The sequence below is a fragment of the Mustelus asterias genome, chromosome 13 (genome assembly GCF_964213995.1).
Source record: "Mustelus asterias chromosome 13, sMusAst1.hap1.1, whole genome shotgun sequence".
NCBI lineage: Eukaryota > Metazoa > Chordata > Chondrichthyes > Carcharhiniformes > Triakidae > Mustelus > Mustelus asterias.
The window spans coordinates 90,028,154-90,052,383 of NC_135813.1; positions in this window are offsets into that span (position 1 = coordinate 90,028,154).

The window sequence follows — 24,230 nt, forward strand, 5'->3', positions numbered from 1 at the left end:
GTCTACATCATGTACTTTAGCACTTCTCATTGTATGTCCAGCTCCAGAATGAACAATACTTGGATATTTCTTCTCTATAGCAACAACATTAAGGAAATTGGGAACTGATAGAATTTTCTGTGATAAGGAGAACCTTATTGACAATTTCATTATACCTTTTATTGTAGCTCGCGATTGTTATTGGTGATAATGGCAGATGATCATTTCCCACACTGGGATGGCATTCCTCTGTCTGTTACTTCAATAAAGCTAATCACTTTAACTCGGTTAATGCCTGCGCTTAAATAAAGGAATGTGATGTAACTTCATTGAGAGGTTACCCGTTAATGTTGCCAACATTAACTTCAAGGCTTATAGATTGCTCGCTGTAGCACATATTCCCAGTGTAACGCGCAAAATGCTTGACTCTGAAGTAGCATTTTATAAAGAAAATCAGAATAATGAATGAAGAGCATAAATTTGGCAAGTACTTAAGGGGTAGAAATTAGCGTTGCTGATGCTATCACACAAGGCTTAATGAGCTCGTTATCTAATTCCCTTCTCTACCATTTAGTAAATGTGTCGATCCATATCTGGGTTAACGCCTCCGCAAATGAGAAAGGAGATCGAAACCCGATGCGGGTTAATGTGAACAATAACGTTTCTGGCAGCAAGTTTCACCCTTCAGTTTGACATTCTTCCCACAGCCTGGGAACCTGTCCAAAATAGAAGAGTCAGAGCACCAGGTTCATGTGCTGTCCCTCAAGCCTCACATGTCACAATCTAAAATTATTAGCGGAGAAATCCACCCACTCTTCACACTTTGCCGATTGGGTTACGGATAAGTATTTGCTGCATTGAATTTCTGTTGAGTGCCCAAGAGAACCAAAGGCTTGAATCAAAGACCTTATAAAAAGTGCTGTTTGTGTACTCCGGGGGGACGATTCTCCCAAAGAAATTCTGAGGGCCCAGTTTTACCATTTTGATTCTAAGTGCTGGGTGGACTTGAAACTGGGAGTGTTTCAGATCCGATTTTTAGACCCATTCTCTGCCATCCCCGTACGCACTCTGCCTGAAAAAAATAGCAGTGATTTTGAATCGCGCTGCAAATGTCTGTGGACGGGGCTTAACGCTCCCGAAACGCTGCAGCTCCGATCGGCACCTTCAACTGCACATGCGCAGTAAAACTGCCCCCGCCCACCCTCCGTCACATCACTCCCGGGCTGGATAATGCCTTCCCCTGGCCCCCACAGACATTTCCCCACCTCCACAACATAACTGACCCCTTATCCCCACATCCCCCGCTATCCAGACCGATCGCGGCCCCCTGCCTCCCTTCCTCCCCACCGATCACATACAGAGTGGCAGTGGACCCTCCTTCCCTCACACCGATCAGACACAGAGTGGCGGCGGACCCTCCCTACCCCCCCCCCCTGCTCCTGCCACCCACCAGAGAGCCATCTGCCACACCCCCCTCCCCCCCCCCCCACCCCCCACACCAGGGAGCCATCTGACCCGCCTCCCTCCCCCTCCATCCCATCACCGTCAAAGAGCTGCCAGAAGCTTGGAACTTACCTCCTCAGAAGCTGGAGCACCCGAATCGGACCTTTGCGGACCATGTCTGTTTCGCGTTGAATCTGGACGGGCGAACGTGGTGGTAAAGGGAGAACTGCCGGTAAGTTTGGGCATGCGGCCCATTAAGTCAATTTAAATGCATTCAAATGCAATTAAATTGACGTCATGCCCGTTTCAGGCACGGTCACGACGGTGGCCATTTTCAGCCCCTGGTAAAGGGGGAACAGGCGCAGAGGTGGGTGTGAATCGTGCTACTCGCCTCACGCCAAACTTTACCAAGTTCTTGCACGATCGAAAACAAGCGCAACTTGATGTAAAATCAGGCCCTGATTCGCATAAAAACTGGAGTAAATCACGCTGGTTTTTTTCAGCTTCGAAATGAATCTTCCACACTCTGTGCACTGCAGAGTGCACTCGCGTGATTCAGTCCAGAAAGCTTGGGGTGGGTCCCGCTAGAGAGGCCAGCAGCACCTTTTGTTTTATTCATTTATAGGATGTGGGCGTCATTGGCAGGGCCAGCATTTATTGCCCATCCCTGAGAGCAGTTGCGAGTCAACCACTTTGCTGTGAGTTTGGAGTCACATGTAGGCCAGACCGGGTAAGGACGGCAGATTTCCTTCCCTAAAGGGCATTAGTGAACCAGATGGGTTTTTACAACAATTGACAATGGCTTCATGGCCACCATTAGACTTTTAATTCCAGATTTGTGTTGAACTCAAATTTCACCATCTGCTATGGTGGGATTATATCCCAGGTCCCCAGTGCATTACCCTCGGTCTCAGGATTACAAGTCCAGTGAAAACACCATGAGGTAGGGGAGTACCCTCCCAAAGGTAGGGGAGTCTAAAACTAGAGGGCATAGGTTTAAGGTGAGAGGGGAGAGATACAAAAGAGTCCAGAGGGGCAATTTTTTCACAAAGAGGGTGGTGAGTGTCTGGAACAAGCTGCCAGAGGTAGTAGTAGAGGCGGGTACAATTTTATCTTTTAAAAAGCATTTAGATAGTTACATGGGTATGATGGGAATGGAGGGATATGGGCCAAATGCGGGCAATTGGGATTAGCTTAGGGGTTTTAAAAAAAAAATAAGGGCGGCATGGACAAGTTGGGCCGAAGGGCCTGTTTCCATGTTGTAAACCTCTATGGCTCTATGAGGCCACTGAGTGTATTTGTTAGAGGGGAAGGCCCTGCAGGCTCAACTTCTGGATTTGCTAAAGTGCAATCAGATTCACAAAAGGAGAAACACTCAGTGAGTATTCGCAATTGCTGTGAACTGCATTAAGATGAAAAACATTCCCAATGGAGGCGTTTTTTGGCACCGGCACAGTGAAGTGAAATGGCACAGGTTGACCCTTGAGAGGACTGAATGCCTTTTGGAACTGGCTTGCATGTCTGTTAACATATAAAAACTATTTTTCCATTGATTCAAAACAAAATGTATATTGATGCTCCAATAAATTCACCACTGAATTGGCATCACATCAGCATTGAATACTTACTAAATGATGAATTCACCAATTGATCAACGAGATTGTGAATAATAAGACTTCTCAAGTGAGGGGCGGCATGGTGGCACAGTGGTTAGCACTGCTGCCTCAGGGACCTGGGTTGGATTCCCACCTCGGGTCACTGTCTGTGTGGAGTTTGCACGTTCTCCCTGTGTCTGTGTGGGTTTCCCCTGGGTGCTCCGGTTTCCTCCCACAGTCCAAAAATGTGCAGGTCAGGTGGATTGGCAATGTTAAATTACCCCTTAGTGTCAGGGGGACTAGCTAGGGGAAATGTCATGGGGTGATGGGGATAGGGCCTGGGTGGGATTGTGGTCGGTACAGACTCGATGGGCCGAATGGCTTCCCTCTGAGCTGTACAGATTCTATGATGCTATGATCTTCATGGGAAATGTGGGCCGAATGGCCTCTTTCTGCACTGTAGGGATTCTATGATTCTATGACTTATTCCTGAAACCAAGAGAGAAAATGCTGGAAAATCTCAGCAGGTCTGGCAGCATCTGTAAGGAGAGAAAAGAGCTGATGTTTCGAGTCCAAATAACACTTTGTCTTTGGCAAAAGGTCGTCTGGACTCGAAACGTCAGCTCTTTTCTCTCCTTACAGATGCTGCCAGACCTGTTGAGATTTTCCAGCATTTTCTCTTTTGGTTCTAGATTCCAGCATCCGCAGTAATTTGCTTTTATCCAGTGACCTACCCCTGACATCTGACGTCAAGTATTTTATGTTGACAATATGCGGTATTCACAGAAATAACTTTGATGTTCTCACAGTCTAGGACTTGTCTGTTCTTTCCACAAACACTAAAAGTTTAAAGTTTATTTTATTAGTGTCACAAGTAGGCTTACATTAACACGACAATGAAGTTACTGTGAAAATCCCCTAGCCGCCACACTCCGGTGCCTGTTTGGGTACACTGAGGGAGGATTTAGCATGGACAATGCACTTAACCAGCATGTTTTTTTGGGTCTGCTCAGTGTTTTGATTTTAATTTTAATTTTTGTCCATATTTCTGGCACTTCCTCTTTTTATTATTTAGCTTCACCACATTGCACTGGAGAAAAGGCAAGTTATTAAATTGGAAAGCAGAATATCGCTAATAACTATAGACTGGCTGATACTTCCTATTTCCAAAGGTAACCAGGCAACAACAAAACAACAACTTACATTTATAAAGTGCCTTTCATGTAACAAAACATCCTCAGGTAATTCCCTCTAGGGAAGGAAATCTGCCGTCCTTACCCAGTCTGGCCTACATGTGACTCCAGAGCCATAGCAATGTGGCTGACTCTCAACCACTTTCTGAAATGTGTTAGCAAGCTACTCAGTTCAAGGGCAATGAGGGAAGGGCAACAAATGCTGGACTTGCCAGTGGTGCCCACATCCTATGAATGAATAAATTTAATAAACACTTCATATGAGTATTATTAATGAGATTTTGTTCGTGTAGATACAGGGAGAATGGTTCCGGGTGTGGGGGAAGAGTATAACTAGAGGCCATCCATATAAGATGACCTCTAGTTAAGAATGGGGAGACAGTGGCGTATTGGTATTGTTACTGCACTAGTAATCTAGAGACACAGGATTTGGGGACTCTAGGTTCAAATCCCACCACAGCAGATGGTGAAATTTGAATGAAATGAAAATAAAAACCTGGAATTAAAAGTCTACTGATGATCAAGAAACCATTGTCAATTGTCATTAAAGCCCATCTGGTTCACTGATGTCCTTTAGGGAAGGAAATCTTTCATCCTTACCTGGTCTGGCTGACATGTGACTCTAGAAATGTGGTTGACTCTGAACTGACCTAGCAAACCGGCCAGTTCTGGGGCAATTTTGCAATAAATGCTGGCCCAGTCAGCGATGCCCACATCCCATGAATAAATTGAAAAAAAGTGACATTGGGAGCAATGAGGAAAACCAGGAAAAGAGTAGGGCCCATTAGGGACCATGGGGGCAATTTGTGCATGGAGCGGGAGGACAATAGTAGGGTGTTAAATGAACACTTCACATCTGTCCTCACTCGGGGGAAGAAGGATGCAGGTACAGAATTCGGGGAGAGGGTCTGTGAGATACTTGAACAGTTTGACATAGGAAGTATTGGAGGATTTAGTGGACTTAAAAGTGGACATATCCTCAGGCCCAGATGAGTTGTACCCCAGGCTGCTGTAGGAGGCAAGGGAGGGAACGACAGGGATTCTGACCCAAATTTTTACTTCCTCTCTGGCCATAGGGGAGGTGCCAGAGAATTGGAAGACAGCTAATGTGGTTCCACTTTTCAAGAAGAGTGATAGAAATAAATCAGGGAATTATAGACCAGTGAGTCTCACATCAGGGGGAGGGAAAATTTTCTGAAGGAGAGAATTAATCTCCACTTGGAGAGGTAAGGTTTGATCAGGGATAGTCAGCATGGCTTGGTCAGAGGGAGGTCATAACTAACAAATTAGCTGAAATTTTTCAAGGAGGTGACCAGGTGTGTAGATGAGGGTAGTGCAGTCGATATAGTTTATATGGATTTCAACAAAGCCTTTGACAAGGTCCCACATGGAAGACTAATAAAGAAAGTAAAAGCATATGAGATCCAAGGTGACTTGACAAGTTGGATCCAAAACTGGCTCAGTGGTAGGAGACAGAAGGTAGTGGCAGAAGGCTGTGTGTGAGACCGGTGTCCAGTGGCACACTAAACAAATCAGTGCCAGATTCTTTGTTGTTTGTGATATATATAAATGATACAGATGAGAATGTGGGGGGATGATAAGTAAGTTTGTGGATGACATGAAGATTGGCAGATTGGTTTAAAGTGAGGAAGATGGCCTTAGTTTGCAGAAATATATAGATGGGTTGGTCAGGTTGGCAGATCAGTGGAAGATGGAATTTAACCCTGAAAAGTGTGAGGTTTTGCACTTTGGAAGGAGAAACAAGACAAGGGAATATTTACTGAATGGCTCAGAGGACCAGACAAATTTTGGTGCGCTTGTCTGCAAATCCCTGAAGGTGGCAGGATAGGTTAGTAGAGTAGTTAAGAAGGCATACGGGACGCTTGCCTTTAGCAATCATGGCATAGATTATAGGTTAAAGTCCAACAGGTTTATCTGATTTCCACTCCATCTGACGAAGGAGCAGCGCTCCGAAAGCTAATGGCATTTGCTACCAAATAAACCTGTTGGACTTTAACCTGGTGTTGTTAAAACTCTTACTGTGTTTACCCCAGTCCAACGCCGGCATCTCCACATAGATTATAGGATCAGGGAGGGTTATGTTGGAGCTGTACAAAATTTTGATCAGGCCACAGCTGGGGTCATGTGTGCAGTTCTGGTCATCTCACTATAGAAGGATGTGATTCCACTGGAGAGGGTGCAGAAGAGATTCACCAGGATGTGTCCTGGGATGGAGTATTTGAGCTATGAAGAGCGGCTGGATAGTCTCGGATTGTTTTCTTTAGAGCAGAGAAGGCTGAGGGTGGACCCGATTGAGGTGCAGAAGATTATGAGGGGTATAGACAGGGTGAGTAGGAAGCAACTGCCCCCCTTAGTTAAAGGTTCACTAACCTGCATTGACTCCAAGTCAAACAACACTTTGATTTTAAAATTCTTATTTATGTTTACAAATTCCCTCCATGGCCTTGCCTCTCCCTATCTCTGTAATCCCTTCCAGCCTCACAACCATCTGAGAGATTTCGACTCAAATTCTGGCCTCTTCAGCATCCCCGATATTTTCATCGCTCCAACATTGGTGACTATGCCTTCAGCTGCCTTGGCCCTACGCTCTGGAAACCCCTCCCTAAACCAGACTAATCCCCACTCCGTCCCTCATTCCAAATGGCACCATCCCCAATTTCCTCGCTCACTGCATTAGGCCATAAGATATAGGAGCAGAATTAGGCCATTCGACCCATGGAGGTCCTTCTAAACTCCATCGAGTTTCGACCCAGACTCCTTAACCGCTCCTCATATGACAAACCTTCATTCCTGGGATCATTCTTGTGAACCTCCTCTGGACCCTCTTCAAAGCCAGCGCATCCTTCCTTAGGTACGGAGCATTCCAATCTCCAAGGAAAGCACACAGCACTTCCTCCAGTTGGCTGGCTGGGAACCAGCCAAAATGAGAAGAGCTAGACAGTATAATTGGGCAGCGTGGAGAATTCAGGTTGAAGCTCCTCATATTGCAAGGGAAGAACACAATCACTTCAGCTCCTGGCCAGGTTGTCAAATTGCTCTTTAATGGACATATCCACATCTATTCTGGGAATTCCAATTTGCCGAAACCACGAGGGCAAGTTTTGTAAGACAGCAGACCCTCTCCTGTGACATATCCCACAATTAGATTTACAGACACCTCCTGAAGAATTGAAGGCTGAACTGTAATAAGTAATTTGATATGGCACATTAATTACAAGGTGTACTATTGGTTGATTGGCATTATAAACATGTACTCAACACTAAATCAATCAACACTCCAATTTCTTTTATTCTAACAATGAGCAATGGCTCCCTAATCTTCTCTAAGATTCTGCTAAAGCGAACCACCCACACACATTCAAGCTGGAAAGGTTACCCAAATAAGTTCAGTTGCCCCCGTTAACACATTCTGCTATCTCACCTTTTGCCGCTATTAGCACTCTTCATTCATTAACGGCTGCCATTAACATTCCCTTATGTCCAGGACAAATTCGTCAACAAATATCTCCTTTGCCCCGACCCATCGCTGTTCTTCTATTCTGCTCCACTGTAATGATGCACGCTCAAAGATATTGTCAGGATCACAAAGGGTATTTATTCATGTGAAAACAGTAAGAAGTCTCACAACACCAGGTTAAAGTCCAACAGATTTATTTGGTATCACAAGCTTTCGGAGCGCTGCCCCTTCACCAGGTGAGTGGAGAGTTGGATTCACAAACGTGGCATATATAGACAAAGACTTAATTGCAAGATAATGTTTGGAAAGCGAGACTTAACAGGTAATCAAGTCTTTACAGGTATAGACAATGAGAATGGAGAGGAGGTTAAGCACAGGTTAAAGAGGTGTGAATTGTCTCAAGCCAGGACAGTTAGTGAGATTTTACAAGCCCAGGCCAAATGATGGGGGTTACATGTATTGTAACCTGGTTGAGGCCATCCTTGTGTGTGTGGAACTTGTCTATCAGTTTCTGCTCGGTGATTTTGCTTGTCGTGTGTCTTGAAGGCCGCCTTGGAGAACACTTACCCAAAGATCGGAGGCTGAATGCCCTTGACTGCTGAAGTGTTCCCTGAGAGGAAGAGAACACTCTTGCCTGGTGATTGTTGAGCGGTGTTCATTCATCTGTTGTCGTAGCGTCTGCATGGTCTCCCCAATGTACCATGCCTCGGGACATCCTTTCCTGCAGCGTATCAGGTAGACAATGTTGGCCGAGTCGCATGAAAATGTATCGGGTACCTGGTGGATGGTGCTCTCACGTGTGATGATGGCATCCGTGTCGATGATCCGGCACGTCTTGCAGCGGTTGCTGTGGCAGGGTTGTGTGGTGTCGTGGTCACTGTTCTCCTGAAGGCTGGGTAGTTTGCTGCGGACAATGGTCTGTTTGAGGTTGTGCAGTTGTTTGAAGGCAAGTAGCGGGGGTGTGAGGATGGTCTTGGCGAGATATTCGTCTTCATCAATGACATGTTGAAGGCTCCGAAGAAGATGTCATAGCTTCTCCGCTCCGGGGAAGTACTGGACAACGAAGGGGACTCTGTCGGCCATGTCCCGTGTTTGTCTTCAGAGGAGGTCAGTGTGGTTTTTTGCTGTGGCACGTCGGAACTGTTGATCGATGAGTCGAGCGCCAAATCCTATTCTTACGAGGGCGTCTATAGGTGTCTGTTACGTTCCTTCTTATCTGAGCAGATCCTGTGTATATGGAGGGCTTGTCCGTAGGAGATGGCTTCTGTAATGTGTTTAGGGTGGAAGCTGGAGAAGTGGAGCATCATGAGGTTATCCGTGGGCTTGCGGTACAGTGAAGTGCTGAGGTGACCGTCCTTGATGGGGATGTGTATGTCCAAGAATGCAACCAATTCTGGAGAGTAGTCCATGGTGAGTCTAATGGTGGGATGGAACTTGTTGATGTCATCATGTAGTTGTTTTAGTGATTCTTCTCCCTTTGAGTCCAAAGGAAGAAAATGTCATTGATGTATCTAGTGTATAGCATCGGTTGAAGGTCCTGTGCGGTGAAGAGGTCTTGTTTGAACCTGTGGATGAAGATGTTGGCATATTGAGGTGTGAATTTGGTCCCCATGGCTGTTCCGTGTGTCTGGATGAAGGACTGGTTGTTGAAGGTGAAGACTTTGTGGTCCAGGATGAAGCAGATGAGTTGTAGAATTACATCTGGAGATTGGCAATCGTTGTTGCTGAGTACTGAGGCAGTTGCAGCAATGCCATCGTCGTGGGGGATGCTGGTGTAGAGTGCCGAGATGTCCATTGTGACGAGGAGTGTTCTTGGTTCAATTGCTCCATGAGTGCTGAGTTTCTGTAAGAAGTCCGTAGTGTCGCGACCAAAGCTGGGGGTTCCTTGTACGATGGGTTTCAGGATGCCCTCGATGTAGCCGGAGAGGTTCTCACACAGGGTTCCATTGCCTGATACGATGGGACGCCTGGGTGTGTTGGCCTTGTGTATCTTCGGGAGGCAGTATGCCACATCATTATATGGAAAGACTGCACAGAGGCTAGCAGCAACCCCCCACCCCCTCCCTCCCACAGCTGCCCTAGAGCAGTCCACCACCAACAGCCCCAGTCCCTACATGTCTTCACACTGTCTTCTGCCTAAGGCAGAACACCACCCCCTGGGGTGATTCCCCACTCTCAGTCCCAATTGTTTCCCCAAACCAGGTGATCCTCTTCTGCTGTGTTGCCCTTAAAGGGACAATCACTCCAATCACCACATCCACCTCTCCCACCCCCTTTCCAACTTTATAATTCTTTACATTTCTACCTTCCTTCAATTCTGTAGAAGACTCGAAACGTTGGCCGGAATTCTCCAGTCTTGCACACCCCACTATTGCGACCAGCGAGAACGGAGAATTTGGCGCTCAGCCAAATCGCTATTCACAGCAGTGTAGCAGGACAAATTCAACCCGGCCAATTACCCCCTAATCAGTCTACTCTCGATCATCAGTAAAGTGATGGAAGGGGCCATTAACAGTTCTATCAAGCAGCACCTGCTCAGCAATAACCTGCTCAGTGACGCCCAGTTTGTGTTTTGCCAGGGTCACTCAGCTCCTGACCTCATTCCATCCTTGGTTCAAACATGGACAAAAGAGCTGAATTCCAGAGGTGAGGTGAGAGTGACAGCCCTTGACATCAAGGACACATTTGACCGAGTATGGCATCAAGGAGCCTTAGCGAAACTGAAATCAATGGGTATCGGGGGGCAAACTCTCCACTGGTTGGAGTCATACTTTGTACATAGGAAGATGGTTGCGGTTGTGGAGGATCAGTCCAGGACATCTCTGCAGGAGTCCCTCAGGGGAGTGTCCCAGGCCCAACAATCTTCAGCTGCTTCATCAATGACCTTCCTTCCGTCATAAGGTCAGAAGTGGGGATGTTCGCCGATGATTGCACCATGTTCAGCACCATTCGCAACTCCTCAGATACTGAAGCAATTCACTTTCAAATGCAACAAGATCTGGACAATAGCCAGGCTTAGGCTGACAAGTGGCAAGTAGCATTTGCGCCACACAAATGCCAAAGACCATCACCAATAAGGGACAGTAACCACCACCCCTTGACATTCAATGGTGTAACCATCACTGATTCCCCCACTGTCAACATTCTTGGGGGTTACCATTGACCAGAAACTCAACTGGACTCTCCACATAAACACAGTGGCTACAAGAGCAGGTCAGAGGCCAGGAATACTGCAGCGAGTAACTCACCTCCTGATTCCCCAAAACCTATCCATCATCCACAAGACACAAGTCAGGAGTGTGATGGAAAATTCCCCACTTGTCTGGATGGGTGCAGCTCCAACAACACTCAAGAAGTTTGGCACCATCCAGGACAAAGCAGCCAGTTTGATTGGCACCACATCCACAAACATTCAATCCCTCCACCACCGACACTCAGTAGAAGCAGTGTGTACAATCTACAAGATGCACTGCAGCAATTCACCAAAGATGCTTAGACAGCACCTTCCAAACCCACGGCCATTTCCATCTAGAAGGACAAGGGCAGCAGACACATGGGAACACCACCACCTGCAAGTTCCCCTCCAAGCCACTCACCATCCTGTCTTGGAAATATATCGCCGTTCCTTCACAGTTGCAGGGTCAAAATCTTGGAATTCCCTCCCTAATGGCATTGTGGGTCAACTCACGGAACATGGACTGCAGCGATTCAAGAAGGCAGCTCACCACCACCTTCTCAAGGGTAACTTGGGATGGGTAATAAACGCTGGCCAGCCAGTGACGCCCATGTCCCACGAATGAATTAAGAAAAAAGGATCCACCATCTCCTTTTCCCTCAGGGACTCAAGGACATTACATATCGACTACTGCCTCTTAGACTCCTGGTCAAAGGTATTTTTCCGCATAAATCTTTCCACGAGGGACAGGTGGTATGGCACAGTCCAACTACTAATCTGCTACCATCATCCAGTACAGAGATCAAAGTTGAAGCTTAATTTCACGCAGTATCTTATCATGTCCACATGACAATGAAGCCACTTTATGGTGCTACTGGTGGCTTAGTCAGTAGCACGCTTGCCTCTTGGGTTGTGGCTTCAAGATCGCTCCAAAGAATAGTCTAGGCTGACACTCCAGTGCTCTGCAAGGCATGTGTGGCACTGTTCGAGGCACTGTCTTTTGAATGGCCTGTTAAATCAAAGTCCTGTCTGCCCTCTCGCCTGGACGTAGAAGATTCCTCGGCACTATTTGAGGAAGAGCTGGGGGGTATCCCTGGTGGCCTGGGTGGCATTTTTCCCTCAGTCGTTGTCACAAAAAAACAGATTATTTGAACATTGCTGTCTGTGGGAGTTTGCTGTGTGCAAATTGTCTGCCGCATTCGCTACATTGCAAAGGTGACTGCACTTCTAGAGTACGCTGGATTGCTCCGAGATCATGAAGCGTACTGAACGAAATGCAAATCCTTCTTCCTTTGTAACAAACTGCAGACGCGGCAGAGAATTCACACACAGCAATGCACCGTAGAGATTGAAAGTTGTTGGGTGAGATTCTCCGGCCCCCCCCGCCGCGTCTTTCCCACTGGCGGGAGATGGCACGTTGTTTGCTCACGGTGGGATTCTCTGGTCCCACCAATGCTGTCAATGGGAATTCCCATTGACGTCACCCCATGCTGGCGGGAAACCGACGGGTGGGGGTGCGCTGCTGGCAGGACCGGAAAATCAATTGGCTATTTTCATCCCTTCGAATTTTGAGTGTTCGTGCCTCCTCTGAAGTTGATTTTCTTGTCTTGTGTGCTTCTATCAAAACTATACCGAAGTGCCTGGCTGGATCACTGACTCTAGTCCTCGAATGGGGCATGAGGAAAGGGTACCAACTACGCCCAAGTTCACTTGCATGTCAGTCCACGCCAGTGACTGGCAATTGAGGCCAGTGAGTGGGCCTCAGGAGTGGCCCTCCTTCATCTCAGTGGGCCGCAAGATTGAAATCGGGCTTGTTCACGAACCATGACCCCATGAGATTAAATACATCGAATGCACACCGAGTGGCCGGGATTTTACGGGTTGCTCATTCCGAAACTGAAAAATCCCATCGGAGATTAACGGACTGTTTCATGATCGGCCCCTCACCCGCTACGATTCCCGTGGTGGGCGGGACGGTGAAATTCCGGCCAAAATTTCATAAGGAGTTATAGAAAATGCTTAACAATTTGCATATTAATAGAACTGTCATCAACTACAAGTGATAAGAACAAAAGACATGTTTACAGTTTGGACACAGAAGGAGCTCACGGCTCTCACAGTCAATGTTTATAGAATAGAAGAATCATAGAATCCCTATAGTACAGAACGAGGCCATTCGGCCCATCGAGTCTGTACCGACCACACAATCCCACCCAGGCTCTATCCCCATAACCCCACACACTTACCCTGCTAATCCCCCTGACACTAAGGGGCAATTTAGTACGGCCAATCAACCCAACCCGCACATCTTTGGAATGTTGTGAGCAATTAGCACGCACCTCACTTCACTTGCCCTTGCAGTATGTGTGAATCACCCCCCGATGTGAAAAAAAAACACGTGGACGCCTGGGCAATGGTTAACAGAAATGTCTGGTGGGCCACACTCAGAACCCAGATGGACCGCACGTGGCCCCCAGGCTGCAGGCCGCCTACGATTTGTCCACACTGGCCAGCAGTAACCACCGGCGACCAACTATGCCCAAGTTCGCACGCATGTCAACCCAAGCCACCACAACATCAGGCTGATTTTCCTCGTACTTGCACAATGTTACAGACACCACTTCTCCCACTGTCCCACCTGAAATCAGGCCCAATTTACCGAACATTGTCCTGGTTTTTATAGCTCAGTGTATTCACCAGATCACAACTGTCTTGCCGAGCTAATTAAATAGATTAATGAATAATTCAGTAATCGCCCCTCTTTAGCAATAACTTTATGAGGTTGCGTAGCATGTTTTGATGTTGCACGCTTCAAAGACTAATTACATATTCCACTTGATTTTACTCCACACTCTGGAGTATTCCACTGAGATTGAGAATGTACTCTGTTCAATTTCGCAAACAGGCCAGTGGGGAATAGAGCAGAAATCCTTTCACACACAGCAAGATGACACTGTGTGAACGGAAGCAGATTCTTTGTAAAGCGAATCAGGTACGCACTTGAAAAGGAAAACAATTCCTGGGCTATGGGGAATGAGTGGAGGGAGGGATGGCTAATCTTGAAGAGCTAACACAGACATGATAGGCTGAATGGCCGCCTTTTGCGAAGGACAGTTCTACCAATTTATTCAAAACCACTAAGGCTTTGATTGGGTATTCTGAAATATTCTGAATAACCTTTGATGGCTTGGCTTTCAATGAAGATGGCTCCCTTGCTTTCTCAACATACATTCCTTCATCCCTTGATGAAGGATGGCAATATGACATCTCGGTCAGAATTTTTAAAGTTTAAAGTTCTTAAAGTTCATTTATTAGTGCCACAAGTAGCCTCACATTAACACTGCAATGACATTACTATGGAAATCCCCCAGTCGCCACACTCCGGTGCCTGTTCGGGTACACTGAGGGAGAATTTAGCATGGCCAATGCACCTAACCAGCACGTCTTTCGGACTGTGGGAGGAAACCGGAGCACCCGGAGGAAACCCACGCAGACACGGGGAGAGCGTGCAGACTCCGCACAGACAGTGACCCAAGCCAGGAATCGAACCCGAGTTCCTAGTGCCGTGAAGCAGCAGTGCTAAACGCTGTGCCACCCGTGCCACCCCAATTTTCCAATCCCGCCCATCATGTGAATTGTAGTGAGCGGGACCCGGACCATGCAAAGGTCCGTTGAGCTCGGACTGGATTTTCCGGCCTGGAGTGAGCGTGACTGGAAAATCCTGCACCTCACTTTTTATCTATGTCTCTCCATCCTGAACGGCATCACGTACCTTTTAGAGATAGAATAACCAAACGCTTGTTTCTGAAGCCATAAAAAATTGATTAACACCCGGTCAAAATTGAATATCTGACAAGGGTTCAGATTCAAAGAAATAAGCCTGGCCATCAATTTTCTTTGACTGAGACAGTCAGAGTCATAAAATCATAAAGTCATAGAGTCATAGAGGTTTACAGCATGGAAACAGGCCCTTAGACCCAACTTGTCCATGCCACCCTTTGTTTTCAAAACCCCTAAACTAATCCCAATTGCCCACATTTGGCCCATATCCCTCTATACTCATCTTACTCATGTAACTATCTAAATGCTTTTTAAAAGATAAAATTGTACCCACCTCTACGACTACCTCTGGCTGCTTGTTCCAGACACTCATCACCCTCTGTGTGAAAAAATTGCCCCTCTGGATGCTTTCGTATCTCTCCCCTCTCACCTTAGACCTATGCCCTTTAGTTTTAGACTCCCCTACCTTTGGGAAAAGATATTGGCTATTTAGCTGATCTGTGCCCCTCATTATTTTATAGACCTCTACAAGGTCACCCCTCAGCCTCCTATGCTCCAGAGAAAAAAGCCCCAGTCTAACCGGCCTCTCCTTATAACTCAATCTATCAAGTCCTGTTAGCATCCTAGTAAATCTTTTCTGCACTCTTTCTAGTTTAATAATATCCTTTCTATAATAGGGTGACCAGAATTGCACACAGTATTCCAAATGTGGCCTTACCAATGTCTTGTACAACTTCAACAAGACGTCCCAACTCCTGTATTCAATGTTCTGACCGATGAAACCAAGCATGCCGAATGCCTTCTTCACCACTCTGTCCACCTGTGACTCCACTTTCAAGGAGCTATGAACATGTACCCCTAGATCTCTTTGTTCTGTAACTCTCCCTAACGCCCTACCATTAACAGAGTAAGTCCTGCCCTGGTTCAATCTACCAAAATGCATCACCTCGCATTTGTTTAAATTAAACTCCATCTGCCATTCGTCAGCCCACTGGCCCAATTGATCAAGATCCCGCTGCAATTGGAGATAACCTTCCTCACTTAGAAAATAGCTTAAATTGTTGCACATTAAATGTGAATTTTGCAGGCTTCTGTCTTAGAATAGAATCCTTACAGTACAGAAGGAGGCCATTCGGTCCATCGAGTCTGCACAGACCACAATCCCCACACAGGCCCTATCCCCATAACCCCACACATTTACCCTGGTAATCCCCTTGACACTAGGGTCAATTTTAGCATGGCCAATCAACCGAATCCGCACATCTTTGGAGTGTGGGAGGAAACCGGAGCACCCGGAGGAAACCCACGCAGACACGGGGAGAAAATGCAAATTCTACACAGACAGTCACCCAAGGCCGGAATTGAACCTGGGTCCCTGGCGGTGTGAAGCAGCAGTGCTAACCACTGTGCCACTGTGCCATTAGGAGCATTCAGTTCCAGCTAATATTTATCCCTCAATAAACATCACTGATCAAGATTACTTGATCATTTATCTCATTGTTGTTTCTGGGACACTGATGGCTGCAAACTTTGGTTTCTCTTGTGACGATCCGGTGCCTTTAAGGAATGTATCATGGTTCTTGTGAAGAGAATGTTTTCAACCTCAGCTTTGACTGCGGTGCTGATTTGTCTGGTCAAGGCAGCCCACATGCTAAGAATCCAGAAGAATAATTGCTCCTAGTTATTGAGGTGCTTGTTTTAATCTGAATTAACGCAGTTTTGCTTATTATTAGGGTTGTCCCCTGGGGTTTCAGGGTAGGGTTTAATTAGGTCGATTGACAACAGCGCGCCATGTGCTAATGGGAGGAGCTAGGCTTACAGAGGGGAAAAATCATGTGGTTTCTATTTGGATTTGCGTGGAGCAGCAGTCCATCTCTCTCTCTCTTTCTCTCTCTGGAAATCGAAGTCTGGGACCTGTTAGAAAATAGGTATCTCTCTCCAGAGGTGTTCTGGAGGCTTCAGGACTAGCATCTCACATACCAGCACATAAGCCTGCTGTGTGTAACTGATTTTGAAGAGGAATTTACGTCTATGAGTAATATTGCTTAAATTGGAACTAATAGAGGGAGACTAGCAGTTAAGAATTATATCTTGTCATGTTTAAGAATTTTAAGTGGAAAAACTTGCGATAATTATTTTTGTTATAGTTAAACCGTGTTGTTAAATAAAATTTGTTTTCATAAAAGCTTCCTAGAGGGCCAATAGAATCACACTTGGAGTGAAACACATTATCTTCGCACTAATGCCAAAATCACATAGAGTTGGGGTCTAGGCTAAATTCATAATATATCTTGGAGTTTCTGATCTGGTCCCTAACACCCTCCATTTGAACAATGCATACATTACAAAAGTATTTTGTTGGCAGTAAGGTGCTTTGTGATGATCCAAGGTTGTGAAAGGTGCTGTATAAATACACACTCTTTCTTCTGTTTCAGTTCAAATTCAGTCCAGACCAGTTAGGTGAAAGCCTCCACTGACTGTTGGGATTCGCACAATAAAAGTAGCCTTTATTCAATTCTGAGATGACTGCTAAAATCTCACTGAAAAGGCCACAGGATGGCTGACACCTGAAATGGAAACTAAGCACTACTAATGCACTGGTTAGTGTTCTTCTGAAGTTGGGTAAAGTAGCGAGGGCTTTACTCTGGGTTGGCATGGTGACACAGTGGTTAGCACTGCTGCCTCACAGCACCAGGGACCAGGGGTTCAATTCTGACCTTGGGTCACTGTCTGTGTGGAGTTTGCACATTCTCCCCATGTCTGCGTGGGTTTCCTCCGGGTGCTCTCGTTTCCTCCCACAGTCCAAAGATGTGTAGTTTAGACGGATTAGCCATGGGAAATTTGTGGGGTAAGTGGGAGAGGTCGGAGGAGGGGACCCGGTAAGATACTCGGGCTGGAATTCTCTAACCGTTCACGCTGGTGGGATTCTCCGGTCCCACCGGCAGTGCACTCCCGCCCACCGGTTTCCGGCCGGTGTGGGGTGACGCCAATGGGAATTCCCATTGACAGTGGCGGAACCAGAGAATCCCGCCGCTAGCAAACAATGTGCCATCTCCCGCTGGTGGGAATCATGTGGCTGGGAGGCTGGAGAAGCTCGCCCTCTGTCAGGGAGTCGGTGCAGGCACAATGGGACCCAGGTTCAATTCTGGTCTTGGGTGTGGAGTTTTCACGTTGTGTGTCTGCTTGGGTTTCCTCCGGCTGCTCCGGTTTCCTTCCACAGTCCAAAGGTGTGCAGTTAGGTGGATTGGCCATGCTAAATTATCCCTCAGCTGAATTATCCTTGGTAAATGTGTGGGGTTACGGGGATAGGGCGGGAGAGAGGGCCTGGATAAGATACCCTGTCTAAGAGTGAGCACAGATTAGCTGGGCTGATTCTGCACTGTAGGAATTCTATGCTTCTGTGATATTAAGCCTCAATCCTGTCATCTGTTTGAGGTTGGACTTGGCAAATGGCTCGAAAAAAGATACGCTTGAAGAAACTGGAAATCTCACCAATAATGTTGCTTTTAAACCTTTGTAACTTGTGGTGTTCCTGAGCTAGGGGGTCCTTTAAAAGACATCAACAATCTCTGCAATCAAAAGCAGAGATGGAGGGTGTAACGGTTGGAAATTCTCGGCATGCAGCAAGTGTATACACAGTCAGAGCCAGGCTCTGATGGCCCAACACCAACTTAAGATGCACATCGCTTCATTCCCCGCTGATCAAGCAGTTAAGCATGACATCAATTCCACTGAGCCATGTAATGAGCATTTGATTTACAATGGTATTTAGTGTCGTGCGTCACATGTTTCCTTAATGCCTCACTACAGTAGGCATATGGCACAAATAGGGAAGCAAGGTTTGAGTTATGAGCTGTCTTGGAATGGGGAGCTTTCACGTTGCAGATTGAAAGCAAGATACTCAAAGTGGCGACGAAAGGTTATATAGGATCTATATTTTTAAACTTCATTGCAAGTTCCTGAATTAAGTGCCAGTAATGCAGCAAATCTAATAATTGAATGGGAGGTGATGGCCTACTGGTATTATCACTAGACTATTAATCCAGAAACTCAGCTAATGTTCTGGGGGCCCGGGTTCAAATCCCGCCACGGTAGGTGGTGGAACTTGAATTCGATAAAGGATATCTGGAATTAAGGATCTACTGATCACAAAACCATTGTCGGAAAAAAGCCATCTGGTTCACTAATGTCCTTTAGGGAAGGAAATTTGCCATCCTCACCTGGTCCGGCCTACATGCGACTCCAGAGCCATAGCAATGTGGTTGACTCTCAACTGTCCTCAGGCAACTAGGGATGGGCAATAAATGCTGGCCCAGCCAGCGACATCCATGTCCCATGAATTAATTTTAAAAATCTAATAATTGAATGGGTATTAGGTCACAATCTGCTATGTCTTTTCCAATTATGTTTGGTCAATGCACTGTCCCTTGCATTCAGTCCCTCTCCCAGCTAGCCAGAAAAGCTGGTCAGTTTTGGGTGGTGGGAGGATGACACCACAACTCAACATTCATCCGGTCTTCATAAGGACTTGCAATGTTCACAGACCTTCTACCTTTAGGGCCAAAATTTTCCTGTCCCGCCCGACATGGGAACCATAGTGGGCAGGACAGGGAGCATGTAAAAGTCTGTTGACCTAGGGTGGGATTTTCCAGCTTTGGAGTGAGTGCGACTGGAAAATCTCACCCTAAGTGTCAAAATGCAAGAAGGTGACCTTGGGATATTTCTTTTCTCCCCAACCTTGTGATGGCGAACCTGTTTGCAGTGTTTAAACTGGAATTAAACTGGAATAATCCAGGAATCTCCAAAAGCCTTGGCCTATGTGTCTCAGTACTGTACATTGCATCATAGAACACAGAAGGTAGCCGTCATTTAGCTGATAGTGACTCTGCTCGCTTTCAGAAAGTCTATCCAATTAGTTCCATATTCCCTTGCTCTTTTCCCACATTCGTGCTACAGTTTTCCTTTTCGGTATTTATCCAATTCCTCTTTGACAGCTGTTATTGAAACTGTTTTGGGCGGCATGGCAGCACAGTGGTTAGCATTGCTGCCCCACAGCGCCAGGGAACGGGGTTCGATTCTGGCCTTGGGTCACTGTCCATGTGGAGTTTGCACGTTCTCCCCAGAAAGTGGTTGAGGCCAAAATATTGTCTGATTCCAAGAAGAAATTATATATAGCTCTTGGGGCTAAAGGGATCAAGGGATATGGGGGAAGACGGGATCAGGATATTGAATTTGACGATCGGCCATGATCAAAATGAATGGCGGCGCAGGCTCGAAGGGCCGAGTGGCCTACTCCTGCTTCTATTTTGTATTTTTCCATTTTTCTCCCTGTGCCTGCATGGGTTTCCTCCGGGTGCTCCAATTTCTTCCCACTGTCCAAAAGATGTGTAGGTTAGGTGAATTGGCCATGCTAAATGCCTGGGGTTACCGGGAAAGGGCAAGGGTTGGGCCTGGATAAGATGCTGTATTGGAGAGTCAGTGCAAATTCGATGGGCCAAATGGCCTCCTTCTGCACTGTAGGAATTCTATGCTTCAATGGTTTCCAGAACTCTTCCAGGCAGCACATTCCAAATCATAAACCAAGTTGCCCGCATCTCCCTTTTTGTATTTTATACCAGTCGTGCAGTCACTCAGAGGGCCATGATTTCTAACATATATCCAGTTACTGAGCTATCAACTCTTTGAAATTATGGTTGCTACCAATTGCATTAAAAATTGAAGGGCACAAGTTATCCTACCCTACTATCAGATGGACATTTGGCCTCATTTCTCCTCTGTTTTCTAAATAAAGACTGAAAGAGGACATGTTCTAATTATACCCACTAAGATTAGTAACACTCACTTCCAATCCTATTGATATTGTGTTTGATATCATAACTCTATGGCATATAGTCATTTGTTACTATTCATTCTTTGGGAGGTGGGGTGGTGCTGGCAAGACCAGCAATTATTGTCTATCGCCTCCTGAGGGCAACTAGGTATAATAGGCCTACATCTTTGGGGCAGCACGGTGGTTAGCACTGCTGCCTCACAGCGCCAGGGACCCAGGTTCGATTCCCGGCTTGGGTCACTGTCTGTGTGGAGTTTGCACATTCTCCCCATGTCCGCGTGGGTTTCCTCTGGGTGCTCCGCTTTCCTCCAACAGTCCAAAGATATGTGGATTAAGTGGATTGGCCATGCTAAATTGCCCCCTAGGGACTAGAGGGGTAAATGTGTGGGGTTGTAGGGATAGGGTCTGGGTGGGATTATTGTCGGTCGATGCAGGCTCGATGGGCCGAATGGCCTCCTTTTGTGCTGTAGGGATTCTGTGATCCTTGAAAGCAATTTTGATACAACTGAGTGGTTTGCTAGACTACCTCAGCAGGCATTTAAGAGTCAACCTTAAGTGGAAGCCAGTTACTAACAGCAGTATATAAATACCAAAGGCCACTAGAATGTGATCTACGGCATAATGACAGAACTATAGAAACCCTACGGTACAGAAAGAGGCCATTCGGCCCATCAAGTCTGCACCGACCACAATCCCACCCAAGCCCTACCCCCATATCCCTACATATTTTACTCACTAATCCCTCTAACATACTCATCTCAGGACCCTAAGGGGCAATTTTAGCATGGCCAATCAACCTAACCCACACATCTTTGGACTGTGGGAGGAAACCAGAGCACCCAGAGGAAACCCACACAGACACGAGGAGAATGTACAAACTCCACACAGACAGTGACCCGAGCCGGAATCGAACCCAGGTCACTGGAGCTGTGAAGCAGCAGTGCTAACCACTGTGCTACCGTGCCACCCCGATTTGAATTCTCCATCTGCACTGTGCAATGTATGCAGTTCAGAGGCACCCCTTCAACATGAGAACAACAACTTTCATTTATATAGCACCTTTAAAATAGCAAAGCATCCCCAAGATGCTTCACAGGGCCATGAAGAAACACAATTCGACACCATAAGGAGATAATGGGATAAATGAGGAGGTTTTCAGGAACTGTTATATAAATATCCCATGGTTTTCCAGAATGAATTAGGATGGATAAGGGGAGCTAAAGCTAAAATATGTTTGAATCCGGAGGCAACACCAAGATCTTTCAGGGCTTGTCCCATGCCCTATATGCTTTATTATGAGGTTGAAGTCAAAATTCAAGAGACTGGACGTTTGGATATCATAAAGCCTGTTCAATTTTCAGAATGGGCCACACCTATAGTCCCTGTCCTAAAGCCAGATCAGACTGTAAGAATTTGTGGGGATTGTAAATTTACAGTTGTTATGTTCAAGTTAGAAAGTCCAAAGTATTTTATGGAGCCCACCTGAATCATAAGTTTTGCATCTTGAATTTGGCTAGGATGATCATGCTATCTTCCACTTCAGGTGTGATTTAAAAGACCCACTAAGAAGCTTTCATCAAACAAAGATTACTTAAGAGTATAGTTGACATATACGGAACAAAAATTATCAATAACTTTTATCAATTACCAGCAAGAACAAAACAACCACAATAATGTATAACCCTTAACCAATATATATCAGGTGTTCCAATCAAAGCCAATGTCCAATAAACCAAACCCTTTAAACGGATTTATCACTGCCCAGGCTAAAGCTCACATGATACTGGAATCCAATTCCCTGGGTTGAATGTTGATTTCGAATGATCTTGAAAACTCAGAGCAGTTTGTAGTCGGATCAGCTCCCCAAAACACTAAAGCACAGATACCTTACTGCAGCATGGCAACAAGCCTTTCTTTCAGCTCATTGGTAAAATTTTCAAAGCAGAACAGACAGAGAAAGATATTTCTTTTCTAGCTTGCTTTTAAGACGACCTCTAACGTTGCAGCCAAAACGAAACTGAAAGCTTATAAATGTCCGTCACCTGGCCTGCCCACAGTTTTTTTTTCTCCTTCCGGCAATGACAACACCCAAGACTATGACCATGATTGAAAAAAAAACCCTCTTAAAGGTACACTAACATCACAACAGTTAACAGAGGAACTCAAATAGACAGATATCTCATTCCTACAATTGAAGACCTCCATGCCAAACTAGCTGGAGGTTTAAAATATACCAAATTAGACCTCAGTCAGTTGGAATTGGACGTAGACTCATAGAGATAGGTAACCATCAACACTCATAAGTGTTTATAACAATATACACGCTTGCCTTTCGGAGTCTCATCAGCCTGTATTATTTTCCAACATACAAAGGGAAAGGCAAGGCATCCAAAGGTAGTGGTTTATCTCGATGATGTTCTAATTACAGGAGCCTCACCTGTCAAAGCTTTGACAAATGGTCAGCTGGACTCGAAACGCCGGCTCTTTTCTCTCCTTACAGATGTTGCCAGACCTGCTGAGATTTTCCAGTGTTTTCTCTTGTGGAGTATGAATTCAGTCTTTTGACTTTGATAAGTTTCTGTTTGCTTTAAACTCCCGCCCTCCATATTGAATAATTTGGTCCTAGGAGGCAATGATTTTGAGATTGATGAGAGCTTGTGAGAATGCCTATACTTAACATTTCAAGGACTCGACTAAGCAGATAATGCAATCATTTTGTAAGTAAAGCCGATCAGCTACACAGTGGGGGGGACAGACTCAGTAGATTATTAACTTGGCTCCTCCTGTGTCAAAAATAAATATCTTCTCGTGACGCCTCCATGCATTGTATTAACCCGCTTCCCCCAAACAGAAAGGCGAAAGAATCATTTTCAGAAAATAAACCAGACTTGCATTTCTAATTCCCAATATATTGTCTCCGCTCACTTTTACATATTAAAATAGATCGCTCATGGATTCAGTAGGTTACAGCAAGACAGTGTTCAGATTCTGTCATGCTGTGATGGTGAAACCCTCAGCATTATTAAGATATCTCACCAGGAACGATCCCCTATGAAGGGAAGATTCATTGCGGAAGTATCTCGAAAAATGGATAAAAGGCTCTGATATAAAAAAAACTGGCTACTTGGTAGCTTTTGACGGCTTATCAAAGTAAATGGATCAGATCCCTCCATCTCCGTCTGTCAGTCTCTCCTCTCACTTTCTCCTTTCCCTGTTCATTTTGTGATAGGAATATATACACAATGCTCTTCTTTTGCTCTCCTTTGTTCCCCCACAATGACTGTCAGCAATTGTTCAATGGTGCAATCATAGGACCATAGAATGCTTACAGTGCAGGAGGAGACCATTCGGCCCATCAAGTCTGCACCTACCCTCCGAAAGAGGGTACCCACACCCACCGCCCCAATCCCTGTAACCCTGTGCATTTACCATGGCCAATCCACCTAACCTGCACATCTTTGGACACTAAGGGGCAATTTGGCATGGCCAATCCACCTAACCTGCGCATCTTTGGACACTAAGGGACAATATAGCATAGCCAATCCACCTAACCTGCACATCTTTGGACACTAAGGGGCAATTTAGCGTGGCCAATCCACCTAACCTGCATATCATTGGACACTAAGGGACAATTTAGCATGGTCAATCCACCTAACCTGCACATCATTGGACACTAAGGGACAATTTAGCATGGCTAATCCACCTAACCTGCACATCTTTGGACACTAAGGGGCAATTTAGCATGGCCAATCCACCT